General features: G+C 32.4%; 1 long non-coding RNA gene across 1 annotated transcript; it reads left to right on the forward strand.

The window, feature by feature from the left end:
- The first annotated feature begins 13,093 nt into the window (after positions 1-13,093).
- On the forward strand, positions 13,094-13,786 carry LOC107946469 (uncharacterized). Its single transcript, XR_001696943.2, has 2 exons — positions 13,094-13,460; positions 13,574-13,786. It is a non-coding gene; the product is annotated as an uncharacterized lncRNA (long non-coding RNA).
- Positions 13,787-14,008: the final 222 nt, after the last annotated feature.

Below are 14,008 nucleotides of genomic sequence, written 5' to 3' on the forward strand. Positions count from 1 at the left end.
GATAAACATTATCATCTCTTATATATATTCACTTTATAATTTTTTTTCTTTCTTTCTTGTTCCTGTCATCTTTTTCTCACCTCTCACTAACATTGAAAGAAAACCCAAAACCACCATGCAACCTTCTGTTCATCGTCACCAACCACTTCTACTACACACCTCAACATGTAAAGAATTAGTGACCTGAACTAACAGTATTCTTTGAGCTTTGTGTGCTGTTTCAAGCGCAGGTTCCCTTGGAATTGTAAGCCTCAGCTTGGTATCGGTGGCATTTTCTATCTTTAGTTCCATCCTACTTGACCACAAAGAAATGATCAAAATGTTTCAAATGCAACACAGGTTAAAATCCAACAGCAGTTCCAAAAACTAAAGATAATTCAGGGGTATACTGTTGTAGGTGCCTTGTGGATGAAAGTGGTTTTGCTGCTTCGTCTCATCAACAAAAGAAGTTTATTCAATAAACATGCAGCTGAACCATATTAGTAATAGAAATTAATGATAAATTTTCAAATACCAGTATCACAAATCTAATATGGGAAAAGCCAAAATCTAGTTTGCCTCTGTTTCAATTTTATCAGGTTTCTTACTTCGTATATCGAAAACACAACCCATAAGAGAACTTCATGAATATGATAAAAAAAGGAGACAAAAACATTATAAAAGTAATAAAGATCCTAAAAGAATAAAGTGATAATGGATAAGTTTTCACCAGGAGGACCTGCTGGCTATGTTAACGGCACTCGGGAACAAATAACATGGTAATTTTTGAAATTTTGGACACTTTCCAAAGGTGGACACGATAGTAGGACAGGTCTCAATATCATTTCAATTAATTAGATCAAAATTTGAAATACCAAAACCCAAAAAGATTTATCTTCATTTATATAGAGCGGTGGTTAAAGTTCTTGTTAGGCACTCATTTGACACATGTTTGAACAGTGTTACCTCATCCCCACGCTTAATATTATAGAATTGATATCTTCTACTTCTGTCGTATAAATTATCATTTTAATGATTCAGTTCTCCCATAATGATATCTATGCTACTTAGTATCATCATGACAAATGCTTAACAATACACAGGTAAACAGAAAGATAGACTGAGAAATTGAGAAATCTTTATTCCAGTCTTTACTGTGTACCATTACAATTATTTATAAACATTGTATGAGTTGGCTATTGCCAACAACCTTACTAACAGTATAACTATCTGAATGTAACAGAATAACAACCAATTCAATAGCTAAGGTTCTTTATACTATTAACATTCTTCCAACTTCTCTAACGGTAAGACTTGAAGACAATTTCGAAAGCACACAAAAGACAAAACAGTTAGCAGTTTGGTGAAAATGTCAGCTACCTGATCACAAGCCGGAACTTCACCAACAACAAGTGATCCATTTGCAACTTTTTCACGAACAAAGAAGAGATCGAGCTCCACATGTTTGAAATTAGAGTGAAGAACAGGATTGGTTGCAACAGCAACTGCACTGAAATTGTCACACCAAATGGCAAGTAAATCAACAGACCTCAACTGTAGTTCTTGTAACAACGAGACTAACCAAGTAACATCACTAGTAGCCGCAGCAAGACTCTAGTACTCAGTATCAGCTGTAGATCGAGACATTATTTTTTGTTTCTTTGATGACCACGAGATAGGTGTACATCCAAAATACACACAATACCCTGTCATTAACCGTCGATCGTCAAAATCTAACCCCCAGTTGGCATCAGTATAACCCACTAAGGACAACCGATCAGAAGGATGAAAAACTATTCCAAAATCAATAGTGCCATGTAGATAATGTAAAATTCGTTTTAACGCAACCATATGCACATTAGTCGGAGCATGCATGAACTGACACACCCAATTTACAACATAGGCAATATCAGGTCAAGTAAGAACTATATACTATGAAGCCCCAACAAGACTCCTGTATTCAGTGGGATCACTCAAATGATCTCCTTCTTCCTTTGATAAAACCGAAGAACTAACCATAGATGTGTGAACACTTTTTGCATTAGCTAAGCCACTTTTCGCAAGAATCTCTTGAATGTACTTGCGCTGACATAAATGAAGACTTCTATTGGACGACCGTGTAACTTCAACTCCAAGAAAATAATGGAGATCATCCATGTCTTTAAGCGAAAATTCACTGTGTAATTGCTGAATAAAACCATCAATAGCGTCGGGCAAACTTCCAGTAACAATAATATCATCCACATAAACCAAGACATACAAAATGGAAGTAGATGTAACACGAACAAATAAAGAAGCATTAGATTTAGACAAGACAAAACCAGCAGAAAGAAGAAAACTTTTCAATTTATCAAATCAGGCACGGGGAGCTTGACGAAGACCGTATAAAACTTTAGTCAAACAACACACTAACTGCTCACCATTAGGTCCGTATTGAACATACTCTGGAGGCTGTTGCATAAACACTTCATCAGTGAAATCTCCATTTAAAAAAGAATTATTAACATTAACTTGACGAAGTCGCCAGCCTTTAGAGACAGCTTGAGCTAACATGACTCGAATAGTCGCAGGTTTGACCACAGGGCTAAACGTCTCCTTAAAATCACACTTGGGAACTTGAGAACAGCCTTTGGCTACTAATCGGGCCTTTCGACAAGCAACAATTCCGTCATGATTTTTCTTAACTTTAAATATCCATTTACAACCAATAAACTTCCTACCAAGTGGCAAAGAAACAAGCTCCCAAGCAGAATTTTGAAGAAGAGCATCATATTCAGCTTGAGCAGCCTGACGCCATTCCAGATTGGCAAACGCTTCATCAATGTTATGAGGTTCGTAATTAGAAGCTTCAACAGAAAAAGTTTTAGGTTTGAAAATCCCAGTTTTTGAACGAGTAACCATAGAATGCGTGTTGCTCAGATGCAGAGAAACAGACAGAATAGCAAACGGAGAAACATATGAAGATGATTGAAGAGCAGTGTTCGGAGGTAAGGATCCTGAATTGTCTGAAGAAGGAACTGAAACAAAAGAAGTTGTAGACGTAACCAAAACAGATGACAAACCTAACTCTTGTTGTGAATCAACAACAACCCGATTATTTACAATGGGCACATAAGTAGAGTCATATGAACTGGAGGAGGAGGAGTCTGCAACAGTCTTAAGAAATAGAAAACGACTTTCATCAAACACAACATGACGAGATAAAATAACTTTCCCTTTAGAGATAAGACACTAATACCCTTTATGTTAAGAACTATACCCCAAGAACGTGCAAGGCTGAGATCGAAAATCTAGCTTATGAGACTGAAACGACAGTAAATACGGAAAACAACAGCATCTAAAAACCCAGAGATGATTATACGTGGGATCTTTGCCATGAAAAACAGAAAAGAGAGACTACCATTTAAAAATAGAGGTGGGAAGACGATTAATAAGATGAACTGCACAACAAAACCCATAACCTTAGAAATTCATAGGAACATTAGCCTATGACAACAAAGTAAGTCCCATATCAACAATGTGTCGATGTTTGCGTTTTGCCACACCATTCTGTTCAGATGTATGCGGACAAGAAAGCTGATGAATGATGTCATGTTCTGCCAGAACCGATTTGAAAGCACGATACTCACCACCCCAATCACTCTGGAACTGTTTAATATCATGCCTAAATTGATTTTTTACTAACCACTGAAACTGAAAAAAGTAATCAATAGCTTGAGACTTACGCTAAATAAGATAGAGCCAAATATAGCGAGTGCACATATAAATGAATGACAAATAATACCAGTGAGTACCAGAAGCAACAAATGCAAGTCCCCATAAATCGAAAACAACCAAAGCAAAAGTTTCATTATATTCAGTAGTAGAGGGATAAAATGACAATTTATGAAACTTCACTTTTTGACATCCAACACACACATTTGTAAGACTAGTATTATTTAATAAAATCTGACATTTATCTAAAACAGACTTAACCATAGGAACAGAGGGATGACCAAGTCTTCGGTGCCATAACGTAAAAGTATTACATTCTTTAGAATGAGAAAAAAATGCAGTACCGAGAACAGGAAAAGCCATTGCAGCATGAACTGAAGTAGCCGATGAGAACTTATAGAAACCATCACGAATGTGGCCCTGTAGTAAAATTTATTGAGTCTTGATGTCCTTAATAACACAGTAAGACAGGTGAAATTAAAAAAACACGTTATTCTCAATAGCAAACTTAGAAATAGATAGAAGATTCTTCTGTATTGTCAGCATACAAAGAATATTAGACAAGTGAAGTAATTTATTCTTTATGGGCAAAACAGAATGACCAACTCTCAAAATCTTGTTGGGAGTCCCATCACCCATAAAAAGAGGAGATATACTTAAGTACGAAGTGGATTCATTCAAAGCAGAGGCCTCTCGACAAACGTGGTGCGTAGCCCCTAAATCTAGATACTAGGATGATGCCCCTACAATCATAGGTATATAGTAATCATCACTAAAATTAGTTGCATTAACATTGGAGCCATTGGAATTCGAAGCATCAGACGTGTTAACATCGGGAATATAAGGCAACCCGACACGTGATGGCACTGAAACAGGAAAAACACGAGCACGTGGTTTTATTCTCCATGGAATGTGGGACCCATAACCTGGCTCAGACTGATCATTATCAAAAAATCCAGAACATGAATCATGACCAACAGTCCTTGTAAATTGAACACAATTCGAATTTGGTTGAGTAAAATCAACAGTATTAAAATGACCCTCAGAACCATGGCCTTCGAATGATGGATCAAACTGACGACCTGCCATGTGTGGACACGGCCCAACTGCTGCGGAGAGACCCAAGTTATTTGAAGGCCCAACCATTGGCCTAGTAGATCCATCTCCAAAGCCTGCACCATAGCCTGCCGAGCCTGCCGAATACCTTACACCATACCCAATAGACGGCCCAACAACAGCATAACTTGCCAAACGCCCAAGGGAATTAGCAGCAGGCCCAACAGTTAGCCCAAATACACCGCTAGTGCCAGCCCTAATGTCATAACCCTCAAAACGTTGATGAGCGGTAGACTGCAAATGTAACACCCCTAACCCGTATCCATCTCCAGAATAGGGTTATAGAGTATTACCGGAGCTTACAAATTAATTTACAAACATTTCATTTCATCAAGCATTCATATTTATAACCAATCAAAATCAAAACATTAATGAGCTAACGTTGGCCAATTTAACTTATTCATGCCATTATAACCAGAATCATATCATCCAAAACTACTGATAGAACCAATGGATAGTTTGATATATCTCCGACAAGCTTCCAATCCAATCGAGCTTCCGATAATCATTTCAATGCATCTAATAATTATACATATTACCAATAAGAATTCAATTCCAATAATAAAACACATATTTATATAATATTCATCACCAAATAACATTCACTTTAATTAAAATTATATAGAATATAGTTTATACGAACTTACTAGGCTAAATTGCAGAAATACCAAAATTTAGGGATATTTTGGTAATTTTCTATTTTCCTCGAATTTCCACCCAATCTTGACCTAAATTAATATTTCATTCAATTTATTAATTTAAAAAATAAAACAATTCATTTCATGCAATTTGGTCACTTTTTGACATTTTTACAAATTTACCCTTAAAATTTTACTTTTATTCAATTTAGTCTCTGATCCTAAAACATGCAAATTAGCCATTTTTAATGAAAACTCATGCTAGTTGAATAATTATATATTTTCTTCCTCCTCCTCTCCATTCCACATCCTTAATGTATATAACATGCTTATATATAACATTATCTATAATTTCACTATTTATTTATATGTTCATTCAAAGCCGTCCACTTGAGTTATAGTCACAAAATTATTTATATCTTGAGCTACGGAACTCCAAATTAAGATCTGCTAAATTTATATTAAAACTAGACTCACATATATTCTTACCATAAAATTTTTAGAATTTATGGTTTAGCCAATAAGTAAATTTTATTCTTTAAAGTCATCCATGTTCTGCTGTCTGATAGTTTCGACCCTTCTTCACTAAAAATTAATTATCTCCTCGTACGGGATTCGGATGATGTTACCATTTGTTTCTATTGAAAATAGACTAATTAAGGATTTAAAATTTTAAATTTAAGCCCCTAATTATTTTTCTCAAATTTTTTATGATTTTCCAAAGTCAAAATAGGGGAACCCAAATTTATTCTGACATTGTCTCACAAAATTTATTATATCTCATGATTTAAAATTCCATTACTTACACCGTTTCTTCTATGAGAAACTATACTAAATAAGATTTAATTTCATATTTTCTTCATTATCTAATTCGATCTCCACAGTTTATGGTGATTTTTCAAAGTTAACCTACTGCTGCTGTTCAAAACTGTTTTAGTGCAAGATGTTGATTACTAAGTTTATAACGCCCTTATTCCCTTTCTCTACAATATTTCTCATCTCTTTCACTTATTTCCTTTCACTAATATATCAAGAACATAAGACCTTATATAAGAAAACTCTACTATAACATCATTTCTATGCTTTTTCTATAATATCAAACTTAAAAATATATTGAAATCTTGATGTTCTTACCTTGTCCTATTAGTTTCAACCTTTAACTTGATTTTCTCTCTCCTCCAGCTTCTCTTTCTTGAATCTAACTTGATATTTTAGCTCCCCATAGTCTCCTTGTTATCTTTCTCTCTTGATGGATATGGAAATTCTTTCGATTTCTAGGTGAAAATGGTAAATTTTTGGTGGAATGACCAAATTGTAAAGAAAGCAAAACTTTCTTTCTTTCTCTCTTCTTCTCATGTTGGTGCATGGGAAAAAATGGTAGGATGGTGATTCTTCATCTTCCTTTTCTTATACATATACTAAATAAAATAATAATAAAATAATAAAATAATATTTAAAAATTAAATTAAAATATTAATAAACTAATATTTATTTATTTATTTAATCTAAAATATCTCCAACATCATCATTGCCTTCTAGATTTCTCTCTCTTCTAATTAACCATTTTGCCCTTTATAATCTTTAAAAATTCCATCATTGAGTCATCACTTAATTTGGTAAATTACGATTTAGTCCCTCAAAATTCTTCACATTTTCAATTTGATCCTAATTCATCCATTTTTCTTAGTTTCTAGATTATTCCACCCTTAAAATATTTGCACCATTGGTCCTTCAACTTTTTCATATTTACACTTTACCCCTTTAAATTTTGAGTATTTACTCTTAATCAACAAAAATTTTCTCATTTTTGTGATTTAATCCTTTCTTGAATTAATATATCATAATACACTTCCCAATGTTGCCATAACTCAAAATTTCCCTTTTTGTCATTTTATTTCCTTATTTTACTATATCAAGGATACCTATTTTCTTACTATAGTAATTTTCGAGATATTACAGTAGTAATTTTCGGGATGTTACAGTAGATAGGACACTGCAGCAAAAAGAGATCCATCCCACCATGGATTCGACTGGTTCGTCATCAACGGAAAACCATCACTAGAAGCCTTCATCGGAGCATACGACACAAAACCATCCATCACTGGCGCACTCGAACCATTATCAACCGACCTCGTCGAAGCTCTTGCCCCCGACGCCGGACCACCATACTCGCGATTGAAATTGTAATAGCACCATTGAGCCAAGTGTCCAAATTGGCCACATATCTGGCACTGAGCGTGAGATTGAAACCCTCTCCCTCGACTAACAGGCGGTCGACCACCGCGCCTAGAGTCAACAACCACTGGCATCTAAAAGGCCTCTACGAAGTGAGCATGCACCGGCACCTCCTGAACCGCTCGAACCTCCCTGCTTTCAAACTCCAACTGAACCTCCACAAAATGCTGAAACGGTAGAGGTTTGGACGAGAACGACGCAAGGGTGAGAACGACGTCAAACTTCGACAGCAGTCCGGCTAAAACGATTTTAACCTTCTTTGTGTCAGAGATCCGAGATCCAACCGCATCTATCAAAGCACACATGTTCTGAATCTTCGCAACATAATCCTTAATCGACATCGCTCCCTTCTTGATCAAATGAAAATCATGCCGAATCCGCGAGAGCTTTGCATCAGAGACGGCTGCAAACAACCGAGTAGCAATGGTCCAGACATCATTCACTGTTTTTGCATCGATAAAGCTAGATAAAACAGAAGGAGCAATAGTAGAAAGGAGCCACGAGGTAAGCAACTTATCTTGTTGATTATATGCTAATGCTTTCGGATTTTCCATCAAGGAACCATCTGACGACTGAACGAACCTCGGTGGAGCAAATTATCGTGCCGTCAAGAAAGCCAGTCAAGTTATAACCATCGGTGATGAGGCGAATGTGCTGCCGCCATTGCACAAAACTGTTATCATCAAGCTTCATAGTTTCGTGTCGAGGAAACGTTTGAATCAACTGATTGTTTCTAAACGTGGAGTGACATGATGGTGCGGCAGTAGAATCACTGGAAGCATTAGTAGCCATTTAGAACGCAAGATGACAGGTCTCCAAGAATTAGGCGACTGATACCATGACAAATACTCAACAATACACAAAGGTAAACAGAAAGATAGACTGAGAAATTGAGAAATCTTTATTCCAATCTTTATTGTGTACCATTACAACTATTTATAAACATTGTATGAGTTGGCTATTTCTAACAACCTTACTAACAGTATAACAATATGAACGTAACAGACTAACAACCAATTCAACAACTAAGGTTCCTTATACTCTTAACACATCATAATATCAACCAATTTTATTATTTTAACTAATTGAGGAAGAATTTGCAAATTGATAAAATCCAATGGGCAAAATTTCTATATCCAAGGAAAATCGCTTTAATCCCCATAAAAAAATTCCTTAAAAAATTCTTCAAATTTAGGCTTCAACTCTCTTGACACTATCATTCACATCCTTTCTTTGCCATATAAGTCGAAAGTTGCAATTTCTATTTCAGGATCATTCAATGAAATATTTGCAACTTCAAGTAAATTCTCTTCATCTATATTATCTCCACCAATTAATTTGTAATTAAAAAGTCAAAGTAAAAATAGTTTAATAATATGTTTAAATATAATTAATTATAAAAAAAAACAATTTGCAAATCTATATCTCAAAATGAAGTTGGACCTGTTTTGTACTCATCAGTCTCTCAAGATAGCAAACAAAGATTTGAATGTACAAAAACCAAATCTTCAAGGGTAGACGATAACAATTTGTTCTTCTTGACTATTTGTATCAAGAAATAAGTATTCCAATTTCTTTCACAGCAAGATGAAGCTGCAGGCTATGAAAGAAGCCTAAAAGCAATGCCTTGGAACAAGAGTGTAGTTGCACCGTAGTTAGCTGACCAAGACAAGGGGTCTGCAATGACATGAGATTAACTAAAGTAACCCAACCCACAAGAAAAAGCACCATATTTAGAATACATCCTTGGAATATCATCTTCATTAGTGAACAACTTTCAAAAACATTTATCTCTATGCAATGTGACTTCTTCACCTTCATTTGGGGCTTTTCTTGAAAAATCATCACTTTCACCTTAAAGTCATTTTACAGTATAATATTTCAGAACTAGCGAGTAAACCATACAGTGAATAGGGGTGCTGCTTTTATTCCACCTATCCTTGAGTGCCGAAGTATCAAGTCTTGATCTTCATGATGGACAATTATTTCTTTAATTTTTTCACTTCGATGCAATGCAAACAGAGAAAGCTTATAACATCAATTTTAACAATCTAATGATTTAAATGAAAATTTTCATATAATTTAATGATCAAATTATAATTTTTTTAATTAAGTGATTAAAACAAAAATTTACTTATAATTTAGTGATTAATGATATAATTAAATTAGATACGACCATGAATATCTCTATATTTTTGATGCCTCAAACAATCTACACGCATAATTTAAACAGGAAACATTATGCATGATTATCAATTGGTAAATAATTAATTTATATGTAAGATTTAGGGTGATAATGGGAGAAGTTGATGTAATCGTATTGGGAATAAATAAATAAAAGATGTACTTTCCCATTATACTATATTATAATTTACATATAGTAGATGGTAATAAAACTAAATAAATTAGAAATAAGCATACTGGTAATACTTCAAAAACACCACATTAACAGTAAGACATATTTAAGATATCACCACACAATTCAGGAATAAGGATTATACAATTTTTTTATAGCATTAAAATAATAGTGAGAGGACCCAAAGTTATTGGACCAAAATTTTGATAACCCTTACATCTTGGGTTGGCCTACTTCTTGTCTTCTTCTTCAAATTTTCAAAAAAATATTTCATAATTTTTTTTAAATTTGATAATATTTTAACTTGATATTTTTTTAATTTGGTACTTAATTCTTTTTATTCTAATTTAGCACTTAAATCTGACATTTTTCTGTCTTAATTTGATACATAATCTTTTGTTTTAGTTCGATTAGATACCTGGATTTGTCAATTATTATACAAGTTACTCAACTATACTAACAATATTATTTTTTTATGTAGCAGCAAAAATAAGGTTTTTTACAGAAATAAATTTAAAAAAATTAAATCCCGAAATAGGTTGTCAGATAGATTAATTACCGAAATGGTTTGTTTTTTTAATAGCGCCTATCTGACAGGCGCCAATGAATTTTTTATATTAATTTTTTTATTTTAATAAATTATTATTAATTTTTCCCCGGATCAGTATATGACCCGGGTATAGATACGAGGGTTGCGCCTATCTCGGAGGAGCCAATGGTGGAGCCTATCTGACAGGCGCCAATGGTGGAGCCTTTCTGACAGGCGTCACTGCTTCTTATTTTTTTCCTGTTAAATAAATAAAAAATTAAATAAAAATTACACGAGTTAACAGCAACTATATGATTAAAAGAGTCACTTATGATTAAACTTTTAATGAAATTATTTTTAATTTTTTTATAAACTTATATGTTAAGCTCACCAAATACTAAACTAAACACAACAATTTATAATTTAATCCTAAATTACTAATAAATTAATTTTGTAAAGTAAGAGATGAAATTCATAATTAAGAGATTTTGAAGGTGTCAACCGATAAATTTCTTTGTGTTCTTTTTTAACAAAAAACTTTCATTTATAACAAAAATTAGTAAATCCCACTTTAGTACTTTAAACAATGACTTGTCTTTGGCATAGGTAAAACTAGTTTTTATACCCATCCATCTTTATTATTTATGTTATTAAATAGATCAAATGTTATTAATCCCTTAACGAGATTTATAATTTCATAATAAAAAGTTAAAAGATTAAACAAATTTAAATTTCGAATATAATATTGAAGTCTTACAAATTTAAATTGCTAATAAATTAATTTTAAAATAATTATAAAAAGCAAAAAAAATTACATTCATACAAAATACTAATCCAAAACTATAAACACTAAACATAAATAATTTATAATTAATAATTAATAACAAAAAATCACAATATCTTAATTAAACTCTTTAAATTATAAAAAAATCAAAAAAATCACACTAAACATTCATACAGGGCATTGGCGCCTACCTGTCAAGCGCCGTTAGTGGCGCCTATCTGACAGGCGCCACCCGGAAACCCGTTTTTTACCTGTATTTTGACCCGTTGATTGTATTTTTACCTATATTTATATTTAAATATTTTTAATAAAAATAAAAAAGTAATATTTTATTGAAACCAAAAAAAAATTATTATAAAAAATTCATTGGCGCTTGTCAGATAGGCGCCATTAAAAAAACATACCATTTCGGTAATTAATCTATCAGACAACCTATTTCGGTATTTAATATTTTTTAATATATTCTAGTAAAAAACCCGCAAAAATAATTAATGTATAATTGACATGTGATCGATAATAATAAAAAAATAATGAATAAAGAATAATAGAGAATGTAAGTTTTTTTAAACATTAATATCATTATATGTTCTTTTTGATACAATATCTAAAACTACCCATAGTCCCTCTTCAACGCTCAAATAGGAGAACAATGCGCTTCAATGCACTCGAACCCATGTCACAACAATGTCAATACCAATTGAGCTAAGATTCAATCGGCGTAGAAAATATAAATTATTTCCATTCAATTAAATCACATGTTTATTGTATACAAGTGTGGGGTAAAAGATAATAATAACACTTACAAAATCAAAGATAAAAGAAGTAAATGAATACATATTATTTACCACATAGACAAATAACTTTATAAATTTGAATCATATTTTTCATACAGTATATCTAATACTATGCGATAAAAATATTTACAATATCAAATTTTAATTTTGACCTTTAAACCTAAAAACAAAAACAAAAAAACATTACTACCTAAATCTCTACAAGATGTTACATTTGAATGAATATTTCTAAATCAATTGATTACAATTATTTAAAAAGAAAAAAAATACTGATATATTTAAAAAATATATTTTTATTCTTTTAAAAAATGGTCACATGTTTTTCTTAAATATATATTTTTAATATTTTATTATAGTCATATAGGACACTTGTCAATTTTTTAATCTTGTTTGTGGAGTCTTATCAAATATTTTGAGTTTAAAAAATAGTGTATGAAGTAATAAAATTATTTCTCATTTTTTGCATAAAATAAAATATAGTTATGTTACAATAAAAACGAAATAATAAAATAATTTAATATACCATATTTAAGTAATTAAATACCCATGATCTAGTTTACTAGTTGTATGTAAAATTACACATACCAAATGCATTAAATATAATTTTATATATTATTATATAGTTACTAACTTTAAGTAAATCGTAAACTAATTTATTTGGAAAATGCTTGAATTTAAAAAAAGTAAAAATATTATTAAGGGTGTTTTAATTTTTTTATATAAAATCAATAAAGAAAAGAATAATTTAAACATTAAAAAAATCCTTAAATATAGCCCTTCAATCTAATAAGAAATTAAGATGTTTAAAGCTTGGCCAAATTTTTATTTATTTATATAATTTATTTCATATTATTAAACTATTTAAACAATAATATATATTATCTGTGGATAGATGCTAAAAATGAATGTTAAGAAAATTGTAAGCAAAGCATCTGAATCTGATACCGTAAAATAATTACTGAGAGTAGTTAAAGTTGGTGTGATCATCTCATGTTGCATGTTTGATGCCAGTTATTCCATGTTCTCTTTTAACTTCCACCATCTCCTCATTGCACGATTCTAATTCCTTAGCCAATAGCCACTCACCTCAGCTGTAAAACTCTCCCTTATATATACAATTCAACCATACATGCAGAAAACAGAAAATTGCATTTTCCAAGAGGTAGCAATGGCGTCAGTCAAGGCTGCTGGCACTCAACTCTTTGGGCAGGTCAAGAAGGAAGCCACTGATGCTTCCTCCAAGTCCAAACCCGCTGCTTCCAAGCCCGCCGCCAAAAAGGCTGCTCCAAAGCCTCAGGAACCTAAGAAGAAGAAGGTATATATACACCTTCGTTACATACACATATAAATATTCACCTTTGATGATATTATTTTCTGAATAATTAAGGACTCACTTGCTAATTTCTTTTGTATCTCTGTGCACTGCAGGGAAAAGGTGGGAAAGCAGCGACCAAGCAGTAGTTACCAGCCCCAAGTCAAGCGCAGACTTTTACGACTTCAGACCCTGATGATCTAACTTAATAATACTATACATGCATATGTTATGCTCAGGAAACTTAATTAATTAGGGTTTCCTGTAAGTTATGGTGAGAAAGATATTGCGCTAATTAAATAAAGACAGCATCTATGTAATTATCATTACCAAGGGTATTACTTTTATATATATCATTCATCCATCCACAAACTAGATTCAACATCACTTCTAATATTCAGTTTCAATTTTGGCTAACAAATAAAATTCCATTGTTTGCTAACACTGCCAATTTTCGATTTTTTGGTAACCTTTTTCTAAAAATTTTAATTATTTTTATCAGTTTTTTAATCTTTAATCATCGATTTTAGCATTTTTTTAAATTTCATTTT

This window comes from Gossypium hirsutum, chromosome D12 (genome assembly GCF_007990345.1).
Source record: "Gossypium hirsutum isolate 1008001.06 chromosome D12, Gossypium_hirsutum_v2.1, whole genome shotgun sequence".
Lineage (NCBI taxonomy): Eukaryota > Viridiplantae > Streptophyta > Magnoliopsida > Malvales > Malvaceae > Gossypium > Gossypium hirsutum.